General features: G+C 42.8%; 1 pseudogene; it reads right to left on the reverse strand.

Moving 5' to 3' along the window:
• Positions 1–631: 631 nt before the first annotated feature.
• Positions 632–10,034, reverse strand: LOC117999204 (annotated as a pseudogene).
• Positions 10,035–13,802: the final 3,768 nt, after the last annotated feature.

The following is a 13,802-nucleotide window of genomic DNA, read 5'->3' on the forward strand; positions in this document are numbered from 1 at the left end:
ACAGCTCCTAGGATTCATGTTCTAAATGTCCCCTTGTCTGTCTAGTGGCATCTTCCTATGTTTCCACTGATGAACCCCCACGGGGTCCCTCTGCCGCAGAGCTCCTACTGAGTTCTTATGGGTGAGAGACGACATCCTGACGTGACTCACTTCTTTCTTACACCAAAACTTTACTATTAAAAACAACTTTTTTGGGGCCCCTGGGTGGCTCAGTTGGTTGAGCGTCTGCCTTCAACTCGGGTCATGATCCCAATGCCCTGGAATCCAGCCCCGCATCAGGCTCCCTGCTCAGCGGGGAGCCTGCTTCTCCCTCTCCCTCTGCAGCTCCCCCAGCTTGTGCTCTCTCTCTCACTCTCCCACTCTCTCTCAAGTAAATAAATAAAATCTTAAAAAAACCCCAACTTTTTTGTCTTTGCCATAAATGAGTGGATTTAAATTCATATCAGACCACAACAATCCAACCTGTGAGTCACTCACACACTAATGAATGCTAGGGCCTGATGCCCTAACAAATCCAAGTTCACAAAAATATCAGTCCACTCTCTGATTCTACATCACTTGCAATCTTAATCATACACAATTATATTTTGTTCATACTTCTCCTTTGACGCACATTCTTTTACATCATACATTAATCACCAGTATGAGCAACCATATTCCTAATATTATCAATGTAAGCATGAAAAAGGACTCTTCAACATGGGACCATATCCAGTCACCAACTGACCAAAAGTTAAGTGCCTTAAACCACCCTGTGCCACTTCCTTGACAATTACATTGCCAAGTAGAGCTCCCAGGATACAAGCTTACACAGCACTATCAAGCATGCATTCCTTTGCCAAAACATCAGAATCCAAGGTTATCATTATTTTAGGAAACGCATGTGTTTTTTTTCTCTTTTCAATTCCTGCAAAGTTATTTTGACTTTATCAGTCTCATCTTTGAAAGCTCTTTTACTTGTTTTCAGTTTTTTAATGTATAATTTACATTTATTAGATTAACTTTCAAAAGTCCAATGTGAAATATTTCTTCAATTATTTGCATAATTCCTTTACCTTCTTTAACCCCAAGCGGCATTTTTTTCCTCCTAATGTCACACTCATTGTCTGTTTTAGTTTTATTTATTTATTTTTTTAAAGATTTTATTTATTTGACAGAGAGAGACACAGTGAGAGAGGGAACACAAGCAGGGGGAGTGGGAGAGGGAGAAGCAGGCTTCCCGCGGAGCAGGGAGCCCGATGCGGGGCTCGATCCCAGGACCCTGGGATCATGACCTGAGCTGAAGGCAGATGCCCAACGACTGAGCCACCCAGGTACGCCCTGTTTTAGTTTTATGTGTTCTATCATGTTGAGTTCCTTGGTTTTTGCTTGACTCTCAATAGGTTAGTGCGAGGTTGGTGGATGGTGTACTCTTCTGGACCAGTTTCCCATATTATGTATAACTGGTTGAGGAAACATCAAGGCAATGGTCAGAGGTAGTTATACAAGAGGTGTAGCCACAGGGGTAGCAGAAATAAAGGTATTTTGGTTCCCTTCTGCCAGCATATCCGTAGGAACATGTTTTCCTTCTGTCGTGAGAGGCCTGTAGGCTCCACTCTCTTTTTTGACATTGGGGAACCACAGAAGTATGGAAACCCAATGTCATATTTCCTCTTTTGGTGCCAGTAATCTAATTCCATAGTTGACCAAGGAATCACAGCCATTAGGATGTGTGGTATCTACTTTACTTCCAGCCGTGTCACCTTAGATAGGTGACCAGGATTGTCCTGAGAATATAGCTGTTCTAAGGCAATCCACGTATCAACCAATCTGAACTGAGTCTATGGTTTGAGAAACATCTTTCTTGTCATTTTTTAGTATTAGCATTTTTCTCCTGCTTTATATCGAATTTCCATTGCTCTGTTACTTTTTTTTTTTTTTAAGATTTTATTTATTTGACAGAGACACAGTGAGAGAGGGAACACAAGCAGGGGGAGTGGGAGAGGGAGAAGCAGGCCTCCCGCGGAGCAGGGAGCCCGATGCGGGGCTCGATCCCAGGACTTTGGGATCATGACCTGAGCCGAAGGCAGACACCCAACGACTGAGCCACCCAGGCGCCCCGTTTGCTCTGTTACTTCTGTGTGAAAATTATGGTTTGTAATATATTGCTTTTTTTTTTTAAGACAGGGGAGAGAGAGAGGGAGAGGGAGAATTATAAGCAGGCTCCATACCCAGAAGCAGAGCTTGATGTGGGACTGAATCGCACCACCCTGAGATCATGACCCTGAGATCATGAACTGAGCCAAAATCAAGAGTCCAGTGCTTAACTGACTGAGCCACCCAGATGCCGCATATTGTTTCCTTTTTTAGTGATGAGCTATTTCTACTTCCAGACTTTGAGGGGATACAAAGAAGGGCTTTCAATAATGACAACAAAATAATTACAGCAGTAGCTAGCATTGAGTACTTACTGTGTGCCAAGGAACCTGTCAAGTATTTAACATATTTTATTTAATTTCCACAGTAACCCTTCGGGGTAGGTAGTTTTACTTACCTTTAGATGTGAAGAGTGATACTTGGAGATGTTGAATAAATGGCCCAAAGTCATGCAGATAACACATGTTGAAGTTAGAATTTAAAATTTGTTAGTCAGGTTTTATACTGCATGTTTGAGTTCCCCCACAAGTTCATTTGTTGGAACCAAATTCCCAGTGTGATGGCATTTGGAGGTGGGGCCTTTGGGAAGTAATTAGAGCATGATGGGATTAGTGCCCTTAAAGAAGAGACAGGAGAGAACTGCTTCTCTGCTTTCTACCATGTGAGGATACGGGAAGGCCATCTGCAAACTAGGAAGAGGGCCCTTACCTCACCAAGTACCAAATCAGCCCACACTTCCATGTTGGACTTTCCAGCCCTCAGAACTGTGAGGAAAAAATGTTTGTTGTTTAAGCCACCCAGTTTGTGGTATTTTTGTCATAGAAGTTGGAGTAGACTAAGACATTGGGATTCTAGACATTCTTATCCACTGGATAATACCTCAAGTAAAGAAAATCAACTTAAAACAGTGTGTGTGGTAAAATTCAATTTTTGTTGTTGTTGTTGTTGGCAGAATCTTTTCAAAACAAAACGGGCGACTGGGTGGCTCAGTCGGGTAAGTGTCTGCCTTCAGCTCAGGTCATGATTTCAGCGTTCTGGGATCAAGCATCATTGGGGAGTCTGCCTCTCCCTCTGCCTCTGCCCGCCACTCATGCTCGCTTGCTCTCTCTCTCTCAAATAAATAAACAAATCTTAAAAAAAAAAACAAAAAAAACCCAAATAAAAACTTTTGCAATCACACACAGGAGGGGTATGGGTAGGAGGAAGTGTCTGTCCATCCAGCCCCAGCCCCCAGTCCATATGGTTTTGGCAGCAACAACGGGTGTGGGGTAATAGCCCCCAAAATAAAAATGGTGTGTGTATGGGAAGGGTGCAAAAGCAGTGGGATGTGGTGGGGGGAAAGGGGCAGCCCAGGTCAGTAACTGGGAACGCTGCAGGTGGGAGGCCATTTCATAACATTTCTTATTGATTTCCCCACCGTGGACACCTTCTTTGCCCATCAACAGGACTAGCGTCTTGGCAGTCATGGTGACAGTGATGTTGAAAGTGGGGGCTCCACTGGTGCTCTTGGTACGAAGATTCAGGGTAAATGCCTGGTCGGTCCTGCAGCAGTGAGTCCCGCTTAACAGAACATTTCGGGCTCCCAAGTGTCAGCCCATTCACGAAAAACTTGACGGGTCTTTGCCAACCTGGACACCAACCTCAGCTGGCATGATGTTGACGAAGGTTTTCCTGGGAAGGCGGTCCAGACTGAGGGCGAGTCCTTAGAGGGCACGGTGGCCGCGTCCTGACAGGTCCCGCCCGCCAGGAGGTGGTGGATGAGGGGTCCCCCCCCCGCCCCGGGGGTGGTGACGGGCTGAGCTGGGGGCCTCCGCGGGCCCAGCCGCCGGGAGAGGCGGAGAACTCCGGGCCGGGTGGACCTCCGGACCGGCCCTGCTAGCTGTGCAGCAGCCCCCCCACCGCCACCGAAATCCCGTTTCTGTATGTCCTAAGCTGCTCAGCAAGGTAGAATTTTGCATTTTTATTAGTAGAGACGCTACCATTAAAAAAAAATTTTTTTTTTAAAGATTTTATTTACTTATATGTCAGAGAGAGAGAGAGAGAGAGAGCACAAGCAGGGGTTGCTACAGGCAGAGGGAGAAGCAGGCTCCCCGCTGAGCAAGGAGCCCAATGCTAACTCGATCCCAGAGTCCTGGGATCATGACCCAAGCCGAAGGCAGACGCTCAGCCAACTGAGCCACCTAGGCGTCCCAGACTACCATTTAAAACTGACAGCTATTGGGGCGCCTGGGTGGCTCAGTCGGTTAAGCCTCTGCCTTCAGCTCAAGTCATGATCCCAGGGTCCTGGGATCAAGCCCCAGGTCGAACTCCTTCCTCTGCCTCTCCCCTGGCTTGTGCTCTCTCTTCTCTCACTCTCTCAAATAAATAAATAAAATCTTAAAAAAAAATAAGAAAATTGACAGTTGTGGGCCACCTGTTTGGCTCAATCGGAAGACCATGCAAATCCTGATCTCTGGGTCCTGAGTTCAATCCTTTCTACACTAGCTATAGAAATTACTCGCTAACTAACTAACTTTAAAAAATTGACAGTTGTGTCTCTGTTAGTCGAGCTCCCCCGCTAATCCTTTGTTCTGGAAGAGGGATTCCTTTTAATTAGGTAGGAATAAGGCAAGCAGGGGAAGGGTGTAACGGGGCACTTTGTTAGGTTCTTTGGGAGAAAGTCAGCAATTTTCCAAAGACTAAGGAGACTTCTGGGAGGTCTCCTGGGAAGAAGGAAATTCTGAGAAGGAAGTGATTGAGACCCTGGCCACTTTCTTCAGGAGGGTTAGTGTTACTACAGCACCTTTGATGCCCTCAAGTGGCCCCGACCTGAGATGGCAGCAAGACACAAGGGCATACCCAGGAGAAAGTCACCATAAAGGAGAGGGGAGCTTGGACCTAACATCGCTGGCGGGGAGGACAGGCTTCCAGCTCAGTCTTTATAAATTTCCCCCTTGTGTGTCCTAGGAGAAAGAGCCCTTGGTATTTGTAACGGTGGAACTGCAGACTGTCAGAGTACTTGTTTCAATAATAGCTCCATCTTGTGAGCGTTGGTGACATAGCCGATTTTCCGTGTTTCAACAGTGACACCTTGTGGGACAGAGGTAGAAGACACTGGGGTCTGTGAGAACTAGAGCAGTTTTCTTTCATTATTTTGTACAAATAAATATACAAATAAATTTGCAATATATTTAAATTGTGCAATGTTTTGATATACATTGTGAAAGAATTCCCACCTCCCATCACTTTTGTGTGCGTGAGAACACTTAAGTTCTCCCTTAGCCAATTTCAATGACTATAGTCACCATGCTATCATTTAGATCCTCACATGTTTTTCATCTTATAACTGAAAGTTTGTACCCTTTAACCAACCTGCCCTTATCCCTCCTCTCCAGCCTCTGGCAACCACTATCCTACTATGTTTCTAATGAGTTTGACTTTTTTTGTTGTTGTTTTTTTTCCCCTCTGAATCTACATATAAATGATACAATGCAGTATTTGTCCTCCTCTGTCTGGCTTATTTCACTTAGCATAATGCCCTCCATGTTCATTCATGTTGTTGCAAATGACAGGGTTACCTTCTTTTTATGGCTGAACTTATATATACATAAAATCATATTTTCTGTCAGCAGATACTTAGGCTGTTTCCATACCATGGCTATTGTGAATAGTGCTACAATGAATAGTGGGGTACAGATATCTCTAATTATTTTGTTACTTTGGATATATAACCAGAAGTAGGATTGCTGGATCATATGGTAGTTCTATGTTTAATTTCTTTTTTTTTTTTTAAAGATTTTATTTATTTATTTGAGAGAGAGAATGAGAGACAGAGAGCACGAGAGGGAAGAGGATCAGAGGGAGAAGCAGACCCCCCGCCGAGCAGGGAGCCCGATGTGGGACTCGATCCTGGGACTCCAGGATCATGACCTGAGCTGAAGGCAGTCGCTTAACCAACTGAGCCACCCAGGTGCCCCTCTATGTTTGATTTCTTGACAAAACTTCATTCTGTATTCCAGAGTGGCTGTACCAGTTTACATTCCCACCAAATGTACAAGGGTTCCCTTTTCTCCACTTCCTTGCTAGCATTTAATATTTGTCTTTTGATAATGGCTGTTCTAACAGGTGTGAGGTGATAACTCATTGTAGTTTTGATTTGCATTTCCCTGATGATTAGTGAGCATCTTTTCTTTATAAAGATTTTATTTCTTAGAGAGAGATATATGGAGAGAGAGCTCGCACAAGCAGGGGGAGTGGCGGAGGGAGAGGGAGAGGCAGGCTCCCCGAAGAGCAGGGGGAGCCTGATGCGGGACTCCATCCCAGGACCCTGTGATCATGACCTGAGCCAAAGGCAGTCGCTTAACCCACTAAGCACCACCTAGTGAGCATCTTTTCATGTACTTGTTGGTCATTTGTATGTCTTCTTTGGAAAAATGTCTATTCAGGTCCTTTGCCTGTTTTTTTTTAATTGGGTTATTTGTTTTGTTTGTTTTTGCTTTGAGTTGATGAGTTCCTTATACATTTTGGATATTAACCCCTTATTGGACATATGGTTTGTATTTTCTCTCATTCCATAGGTTGTCTTTTTGCTGTGTTGATGGGTTTTTCTGTTTTGTTTTTTTGCTGTGCTTTTTAGTTTGATGTAGTCCCACTTCTATATTTTTACTTTTGTTGCTTTTGCTCTTGGTGTCAAGTCCAAAAAACCATTGCCAAGACTAATGTCAAGGAGCTTATCTCCTATGTTTTCTTCTAAGAGTTCTTCTTAAATTCAAGTCTTTAATCCATTTTGAGTTGATGTTTGGGTATAGTGTAAGATAGGGGTCCAGTTTTATTCTTTTGCAGGTGGATAGACACACAATTGTTCCAACACCATTTACTGAAGGGACTATCCTTTCCCCATTTTATATTCTTGGCTCCTTCATCAAAAATTAATTGACCAAATATGCATGGATTTATTTCTGAGCTCTCTATTCTATTCCATTGACCTATGTATGTTTTTATGCCAATACCACACTGGTTTGATTATTATAGCTTTGTAATATAGCTTGAAAGCAGAAAAAGTGATGCCTCCAGCTTTGTTCTTTCTCCAGATTTTTTTTTTTTTTTTTTGCTATTTGGGGTCTTTTGTAATTTCATATGAATTTTAGGATTGTTTTTCTATTTCTGTAAAAAATGCCATTGGAAGTTTGATAGGGATTGCATTCAATCTATGGATGGCTCTGAATAGTATGGACATTTTAACAATACAACTCTTCCAATCCAGGAACACAGGCTAGCTTTACATTCTTGTGTATCTTCTTCAGTTTCTTTCATCAGGGTTTCTAGTTTTGAGTGTATAGATCTTTCATCTCTTTGGTTAAATTTATTCCTAAGTATTTTATTTTATTTTTTTAAAGATTTTATTTATTTGACAGAGAGAGAGAAAGAGAGAGAGAGTGCACAAGCAGTGGGGAGCAGCAGAGGGAGAGGGAGAAGCAGATTCCCTGCTGAGCAGGGAGACCGACGCGGGGCTTGATCCCAGGACCCTGAGATCATGACCTGAGCCGAAGGCAGAGGCTTAACCTACTGAGCCATCCAGGCACCTCCAACCTGGTGCTTTTAAATTCCATAAATCAGGGGCACCTGGGTGGCTCAGTCGGTTAAGCAGCTGCCTTCGGCTCAGGTCATGATCCCAGGATCCTGGGATCGAGTCCCACATCGGGCTCCCTGCTCGATAGGGAGCCTACTTCTCCCTCTCCCTCTGCCTGCCTCTCTGCCTACTTGTGCTCTCTCTCTCTGTCAAATAAATAAATAAAAATCTTTAAAAAAAATAAACTCCATAAATCAAATTTAAAAGCAAAAAACAAACTGGGGAATAAGGTTATCATCCTTATAACTGAAGGTATTCGGAGGGTAGGAGGACCTTGACATTTACCAGACGGAGGAACTGGTCCTAAACCCCTTAGTTGTACTCTGTACCCTGCTCTCACATGTGTATTCCTCTTTGGTGCTCTCATTTCCGTGTGAACACTTGTCATGTTGCTGCTGGTCACCACCTAGAACTTCTGGACATAGTCACCATGATAGGAGGTAGCTTCTTCTTCCTGGGTCAGTAGAGGGTTCCTTCATTCTCCATTTAGTAAGAATTGGGGCAACAACAATAAAAGTGACTATGCTTTTTTCCTTAGTTTAATGGAAAAGTCCTTATGAAATTCAACCCTCACTGTTATACTCCACTTCCTAATTTTTCTCCCCTATTCTTTTCTTTTTTAAAGATTTTATTCATTTATTTGACAGAGAGAGACACAGTGAGAGAGGGAACACAAGCAGGGGGAATGGGGGAGCGAGAAGTAGGCTTCCCTCGGAGCAGGGAGCCCGATGCGGGGCTTGATGTAGGGCTCGATTTGGGGCTCGATGTGGGGCTTGATGTGGGGCTCAATCCCAGGACCCTGGGACCATGACCTGAGCCGAAGGCAGATGCTTAACAACTGAGCCACCCAGGTGCCTCCTTTTCTCCCCTATTCTTAAGCACCAATCTCTAAACAATGCTTCTTTCTCACCTCTCAAAGAAAGTCTTCATTCATTCTTTGGAACAACCTACCCCTTCCAACAGATTGGACTATACTCACAGCAGTATAGTCCTCAAAATTTGGAGCCCGTTCTGAACAGGACATTTCTCCAGAGTGACTCTCACCCTTGGTACTATTGACATTTTGAGCTGGATGAGTTTTTGTTGTGGGGCAGTGTATTGTGCGTTGTAGGTAGCGTCACTGGCTTCTAACCACTAGATGCCAGGGACATCCCTCCCCCATCATCCTCTGCCCCCTCAAATTGTGAAAACCAAAAATGTCCCCAGACATTTCTAAATGTCTCCCTCTGGGGGACAGAATTACCTCTCACTGAGAACCACTAGATCAATACCCTGGGGGAAGAGTGTGGTAAGAGCAGTAAAGTCCCCTCATAGTCCAAGTTTGGGTGGGGAACTTTGACTATCCAGGCCACAAAGAGTAGGTAGATGAGTCACTTTGTTCTGTTAAAGGTGCTGCAGGTTACTGTTGAATCATCAACTCCCAAAGACAAATACTAATATTCATAGAGTGCACCCTAACAACAAAGTAAAATATACTTTCTCATCTGCCTTATAATTTGCATGGCCACATCTCTCATAATGAGGTTAGTATTATACATTATTACTTTTAATCCACCTACCTTGCTTCCACATGTATCTTCCTTGGATCATCATCCCTGAGCAATGTTTCTTTTAATTCCTTTAGCTACTCATAGACTTGGCCCAAAGATTTGAAATTATTACTTGGAAATTTAATCTTGTAGCTTTTTTGTGATGGCAGTTGTTGTGTTATTTGGTACATGGTACATACATATTTGGTACATGGATTTTAGGTTGTCTGATACAGTTATTAAAAACTTCTACTTGTAGTCTTTAGTTACAATTTTTTTTTTTTCTGGAAAATTTTATCCTTTAGGATTATGAAGTGTCCTTAATCATATTTAAGTCTTTTTGGCTTGAATTGTCTGATGTCAAGATAACAACCTTTGCATTCTTTTTTTTTTTTTTTAAAGATTTTATTTATTTATTTGACAGAGAGAGAGAGAGAATAAGCACAAGCAGGGGGAGCTGCAGAGGGAGCGGGAGAAGTATACTCCCCACTGAGCAGGGAGCCCAACCTGGGGCTCAATCCCAGGACCCTGGGACCATGACCCCAGTTGAAGGCAGACGCTTAACCAGTTGAGCCACCCAGGACCTCAGGATCATGACCTGAGGTGAAGCAGATGCTTAAGCAACTGAGCCACCCAGGTGCCCCAACCTTTGCTTTCTTACTGTTTCCACTTGTCTGGTGTATATTTGTCTGTTCCTTTCTATTTACCCTTTCTGAACCACTTACTTTAGGTGTAACTCCTGTATGCACCACAGTGGCCATGTGTCAGTTAATGTTTACATAATGAACCATATCGAAACTTAGTGTTTTAGAACAAGAGTCATTTATTTATGATAAATGATCCTGTTCGTTGGCTGGCATACACATGTTGTCTGGGCTGGCTCAGCCAATCTCTGATGGGCTTGCTCATGTGTATGATATCAGCTGGGGTCTGGCTGGTGGCTGGTAAGATAGCCTCACTCACATGTCTGATGATTAGCAGATTGTTGGCTAGGGCTGGGAGAATGACTGGGCCATGTGTCTTTCATAATTCAGCAAGCTAGACTGCACACACAGAGGTCACAGGGTTTCAAGTGCAGCAAGAGGGGACCAGCCCTGATGAGTGAAGTGTGCATTTGCATCACAATTGCTAATGCCCACTGGCCAAAGCAATTCAAATCAACAACCCAGACTTGAGAGGTGGAGAAAAAGACTCCACCTCTTAATGGAAAGATCTATAATGTCACACTGCAAAGTCAGAGATGAAGGGAGGGGAAGAATTTGTGGCCAATTTTATAATCTATCACATTTGGGTTTTCCTTTGTGAGTCAATTAAAAGTCTTCTTCCTTCAGTGGTTGATTTAAACCCAGTTACATTTATTATATGATTGTTATGTTTGATCTCAATTTCATCATACCTTTCTGTGCTTTATTTGTTGTTATCATTATTTTTACTGTTTTTCCCCACATGGCCTACTTGCTCTTTTTAATTTTCTTTTGGTGTTTGTGGAGAGTTTATATATATATTTTAATGTTTACCTTTATACTAATGCTTTTTCTTAATTATTTGGTCTCCCTTTTCCTTACTTCCTTCTGCTATTTATCAGCTTTAACTGACATTTGATGGTATCACTTAAACATCTTTTGATTCTCATCACCCATTCACCAAATTACTTATTCTACTTTTCCTTTCTGATGTTTGCAATGTACCCTGAAATATATCCCAAAAGTAAGATAGATTAATGGATACATGGATAGAGGGATAATTAGATGTGTTTAGATAAAGATAGACACATGTGATAATAAAATGTTACTGTTAGAACCTAGGTGGTGGATATGTTGGTGTTCGCTTTAAAATTCTTTTTTTTTTTTTTTAAAGATTTTTATTTATTTATTTGACAGAGAGAGACAAAGTGAAAGGGGGAACACAAGCAGAAGGAGTGGGAGAGGGAGAAGCAGGCTTCTCGCGGAGCAGGGAGCCCGATGCGGGGCTCAATCCCAGGACACTGGGATCATGACCTGAGCCGAAGGCAGACGCTTAACGACTGAGCCACTCAGGCGCCCCCGCTTTAAAATTCTATACTGTGTTTGACATTTTATTTTATTTTTTTTAAAGATTTTATTTATTTGACAGAGAGAGACACAGTGAGAGAGGGAACACAAGCAGGGGGAGTGGGGGAGGGAGGAGCAGGCTTCCCACAGAGCAGGGAGCCCAATGTGGGGCTCGATCCCAGGACCCTGGGATCATGACCTGAGCCAAAGGCAGACGTTAAATGACTGAGCTACCCAGGCGCCCCTGAAATTTTATTTTTTTCACTTCTTAAAAAAAGATTTATTTAAGGGTGCCTGGGTGGCTCAGTTGTTAAGCAGCTGCCTTCAGTTCAGGTCATGATCACAGGGTTTCTGGATTGAGCCTCATGTCGGGCTCCCTGCTCAGCAAGGAGTCTGCTTCTCCTCCCTCTGCCTTTCCCCCTGGCTCATGCTCTACTTTTTTCTCTCTGTCAAATAAATAAAATCTTAAAAAAAAAAAAAGATTTATGTATTTGAGAGAGAAAGCGCAAACAGGCAGGGGGAGGGGCAGAGGGAGAGGGAGAGAAGCAGATTCCCTGCTGAGCCCCACGCAGGGCTCAATCCCAGGGTCCTGAAATCATGACCTGAGCTAAACCAAGAGTCTGATGCTCAACAGACTGAGTCAACCAGGTGCCCCTGAAATTTTAAATTCAAATGTTGGGGGTAAAAGAACATAGGAGGGGTGCCTGGGTGGCTCAGTCAGTTAAGCGTCTGCCTTGGGCCCAGGTCATGATCCCCAGGTTCTCGGATCAGGGCTCATATTGGGAGCCTGCTTCTCCCTTGCCCTCTGCTGCTCCCCCTACTTGTGCTGTCTCTCAAAGAAATAAATAAAATCTTTAAAAAAAAAAAAGGAATGTAGGAACCAGCCTGAAGGTGCATCCATTGACAAAATAGAGTATCAAAATACATCATGATAGGAGTAGATTACGATCTACTGAATAAAAATCCATGAGTCCATGCTGATATAAATAAATATATAACTGAATGAATAAATAAATGGGAGAAAAAGGAAAACTCTTCCTTACAAAATAATGCCAACTAATATAGGAGGAATGGTGGATAAGAAATATCCATTTTGCAACCTTACAATACACAACATGTGTATGCCAGTATTTATGGAAAATATCCATTTTGCAACCTTAAAAATAATGCCAACATAATATAGGATGAATGGTGGATAAGAAATATCCATTTTGCGGGTGCCTGGGTGGCTCAGTTGGTTAAGCGACTGCCTTCGGCTCAGGTCATGATCCTGGAGTCCCGGGATCAAGTCCCGCATGGGGCTACCTGCTCAGCAGGGAGTCTGCTTCTCCCTCTGACCCTCCTCCCTCTCATGCTCTCTGTTTCTCATTCTCTCTGTCTCAAATAAATAAAATCTTAAAAAAAAAAAAAAAAGAAATATCCATTTTGCAACCATCATAGCAATAATAGGTTCAGGCAAGAATCAAAGCATGAAAAAATAGTGGAAAAAATTTTTTTTTTTAAAGATTTTATTTATTTGACAGAGAGACACACAGCGAGAGAGGGAACACAAGCAGGGAGAGTGGGAGAGGGAGAAGCAGGCTTCCCGCCGAGCAGGGAGCCCAATGTGGGGCTTGATCCCAGGACTCTGGGATCATGACCTGAGCCGAAGGCAGACGCTTAACGACTGAGCCACCCAGGCGCCCCAGTGGAAAATGTTTAATGAGAAGCAATATATTTATACAGTCTCACAGGATATTATCGCAAATTACTTGTTCATTACAAAGAGAAAATAGTAATTTTTCCAGGAAGAAAACTGGTAGACATGACCTTAAAAAATTAGTGTTTAGGGGCACCTGGCTGCCTCAGTCAGTAGGGCATGCGACTCTTGATCTCAGGGTCGTAAGTTTGAGCCCCATGTTGGGTATAGAGATTACTTAAAAATAAAATCTTAAAAAAATAGCGTTTATATGACTGTATAGTTTGTTAATAGCATACTAGGCTATATACTAAGATTTATTTCTTTACTTGCTCAGTCTTTTTTCTTAGAGTATCACTGTCATTCTTTCCTTCTTCCTGATAATATTTTTTTCCTGAAACCTCCATCATATCAGGAAGTGTATCTAATCCCACCAATCTTTTTTTTTTCTCTTTGGGACCTTCCTTCTGGAGCCCTTCATCCTTTTGCTTTAATCTGGGCTGGCTACTTTTTAGGTCTGTTGCACAGCTGTTGTTTTAGGATTTCCCTTAACTGTTCTCCTAGACCTCTTCCTATGAACTATCTCCCAAACTGTCCTCTGTGAGGGTAGAATCAGGACCTCTGTAAGTATACACAATAGATTGGTAGGTTAGTTACAGAATTCTCTTGATTTAAATTTTGGTTGGCATACAGTGGGAACTCAGAGATATTTGCTGAATAACTTAGTATGGTCATCCAAATGTTACTGATGCTTTGTACCATGAAGCTTATAGGGTTTGTTTTTTAGCACAAGGTCATAAATATTAAATAAGCAAAGATAA

Source organism: Mirounga leonina, unplaced genomic scaffold, assembly GCF_011800145.1.
Source record: "Mirounga leonina isolate KUSES-001 unplaced genomic scaffold, KU_Mleo_1.0 Mir_115, whole genome shotgun sequence".
NCBI classification, from domain to species: Eukaryota; Metazoa; Chordata; class Mammalia; order Carnivora; family Phocidae; genus Mirounga; species Mirounga leonina.